This window comes from Rhynchophorus ferrugineus, unplaced genomic scaffold (assembly GCF_030347505.1).
Source record: "Rhynchophorus ferrugineus isolate W39M unplaced genomic scaffold, kcgeb_rfMv2 rfM11, whole genome shotgun sequence".
Classification (NCBI taxonomy): domain Eukaryota; kingdom Metazoa; phylum Arthropoda; class Insecta; order Coleoptera; family Curculionidae; genus Rhynchophorus; species Rhynchophorus ferrugineus.
In genome coordinates this window covers 16,288,685-16,291,968 of record NW_027472590.1, presented here as the reverse complement: position 1 = coordinate 16,291,968, position 3,284 = coordinate 16,288,685, and positions in this window count along the sequence as shown.

The window sequence follows — 3,284 nt, the reverse complement described above, 5'->3', positions numbered from 1 at the left end:
GCGGGAACTAAAATTTTAATATCAAATATTTCACTTGCATTTGGACTGATGGAAAACTCCATCGACCGATCTGATAAGGAATTCGTTTTTTATAGCGTGTTTGTAAATCTTAGCTTATACGGTTAATTATAATTAACCGATAACTTTTATTAACCAATGTGTCATAGAAAGAATGAATTAATTTTATCACTCTTTGGAGTATAAAACACAAATTTTAAGTAAATTATTTTCGATCTGATGATACAATAAACAGTAAACTCAGATATTAACAAAATCTTATGAGTGATTGAGAAAGATAGCTATATAAAAAAAGGAACTTTTCTGACTGTACTCATACTTAAAAAAATCACCCATATATTCAACTTACCTGTTGATTCCATTACTGAACTTCTGACCTTGCACTATATTTCCATAAGTTAACGTAAAATATTTTTAAATAAACACATATTATATTTTTATGTTCAATTAATATAGTCTATTCAAAGTCTTTTTATATATGCGTCATAGATATTTGAGACGTCGAAACACCGTAGTGTTGCCGCATCAACTCTGAGTTTGTTCAGTTTGGTTTTGACATACAAGAAAATTCTAATTTAAATAAAATAATTGAACAAACATTTTATCAAATATAATTTATTTTAACATTACAGTATATAGCCAGAATAATTATAGGTAACTGTTAAAACATCTTATTACTATTGCTTTCAAGAATTGTGCATAAGTTTGACAACTGGACGCCGTCCGGTTCCCAGATGTACGCAAAATTATTCAAAATAATAGTTATAATTACTACAGATTATAAACCGAGATATAGAAAGAGATAATAAAGGCCTCCTTATAAGTTGCTGCAATTTTATTGAAAATGTTTTTTTAGAGTATCGCTGCATTTGTGACGACGAAACATTGCAATGTTTACAATGATGACATAAAGACAAATTTAGTTAAAATTATACCCAGAATTAGGAATGAAAACAAATATAACCAGAGGTATATGCTGGCAAATTATCATTCTCTGTGTTTATAATTTTTGTCTTCCTCAACCTAGTAGCTAGAGAATCTCTGAGTTTTCATAAATACCTAATGACTTCATATTTCCGGACTAACGTTTTGGTTAATTTTTTGACCATAGAAATTCTTGTGTTTTCACACAAGTCAGCATTATGTATATGCCAAGGTGCATTCCCTGCATTACGCTCTACATTATTTTAAAATATTTGAGCAGATGTTTCGTCCAATAAATCCTGAAGTTCATTATATTCGCACTTGTTTTATCAGATAGGCCTTCCTCTGTCCCTGACATCAAAATCGCTACTGTTAAATGCTAGAAACCAGAACCGATAATAGAGACGAAAGGAGCAGCATCGTCATAAAGGCATGTATAGAAACAATTTTGACTGTTACATGGTTGGTGTCTGTATACGATACTCAATGCTAAATTATTATTTAAATAGAAGATTATTAAAATCATAAAATTTAACAGATGTTTACATTGATAACTTGCATTTGTACTAATAGGTACTTCTGATTAGGATATATTCAGGCAACTAATACAAGATTTTTTGATCTGATCTGATTGATGATCTGATTCTTACTGATGCTTATAGATATTCGCATGATCCGGGTATGCAAAAATAACCAACCATTATGACTCACCAGGTTGGATTTAGAAACAAATATTCTCTAAATGATCAGGTGCATCATATTACGAATAAAAATAAGAACACTTTTGATATAAATTGAGACATAAATTACCTAGGCAGCTAAGCTACACCCTCAAATCCTATGTTTTTAATCATCACTTTCGTATAAGATAGAGCGACATATATTCGGATTCCATATAGGTTTACCATCCATAGGGAAAGCCATTTATGTGGGTGTATCAAAGGTAAGGTCCTTGGACTAATATTGTTTACTCTATACTAGTAATAATCCTAAGAGAGAATGTGTAACAATAGCGACATTTGCTAATGAAATTGCCTTATTCACTATAGCTATAAAATTATATAAAAAGGTGTCAACAATATTACAGAGTGAACAAATGGCGAATATTATTGGATGTTACTAAGCCTACACCTGAAGATTTCATGTAAGTTAGAATACTAATGGAATCCAGCAACATCATGCTGATCTGCAAGTATTCATAAAATTGCATAAAATAGATATTTGCCATAATATATGAAATTCACTTCAGAAAGAAATCCTTTATAAAATTTAGGGATTAATTTTAATATACTTGGAAGATAATAAAAAATGATATTTGCCATTATCATGAATTCGGGATAGATTTAGCAGAACCTCAAGTAACAGCAGTAAATGCTAAATCAAGCAGATACAGGGTTATATTAGCTACGTGTTATTGGACTCCAATATATTATCAAAAGAATGTTAAAATTACTTGAATGTCGTAAGTAACCTAGGTGAAAAATTTAAAATTGGTGATAATTTTAATGCAAAAAATACAAGACGGGGATTTAGAATGACGACAACTAACGAAAAGGGACATCATCATTCAGCTGCTGAGCTAATTTTAGTTACATATCAGCTGAAAACCAACTTATTGACTGACTGATCAAGAAAAAAATCCAGACCTGTTAAATATCTTCACAGTTAGACACATAACATCCAATTATATGGAAGTCGAAGAAAACTTTGATCTAGGTTCGGATCATACACCAGTGATGCTGACACTGAGTGAAAATATAATAAAAAAGAACAAAATCCAACGTTAACAAACAAGAAAACAGACTGGTAAGGATTTTTTTGAAGAATTGAATAATCGAATACAACTAAATGTACCTCTCAAGACAGTAGAACCTTAATCGTTCTTTTGAGGCAGAAAAATTATTTGTAGTTATTCAACACGCTGGTTTGAATAATATTCCAGAAATTAAGCATACAATTAAAGAAATTAATTATCTGACTTAAATCAAGGTAATGATAGTTTAAAGAAGAAAGCTAAGAAGAAATGATAAAAATTAATATACAAATATTTTAAACAATATGACGCAAAAGTTGAAAAAAGACATACTGCAAATGAAAACAAAATCATATATAACTTTTAGAGAAATCTAACAGATGACTAGAAAACAGAGTATGCGCTCTGAAAAGCCACAAAATACCTAAAACGATAATATCTACAAAGTCCATGTGTAAGAGACCTACACCAAATTGGGCACACAGTAATCAAGAAAAATTTGAAGTATTTCTGAACATCTAGAAAAAAGCTTCAAATCAAACGAAACTGACATTGAGTACAATTTGCCGAACTTAAAATATAAAAATTC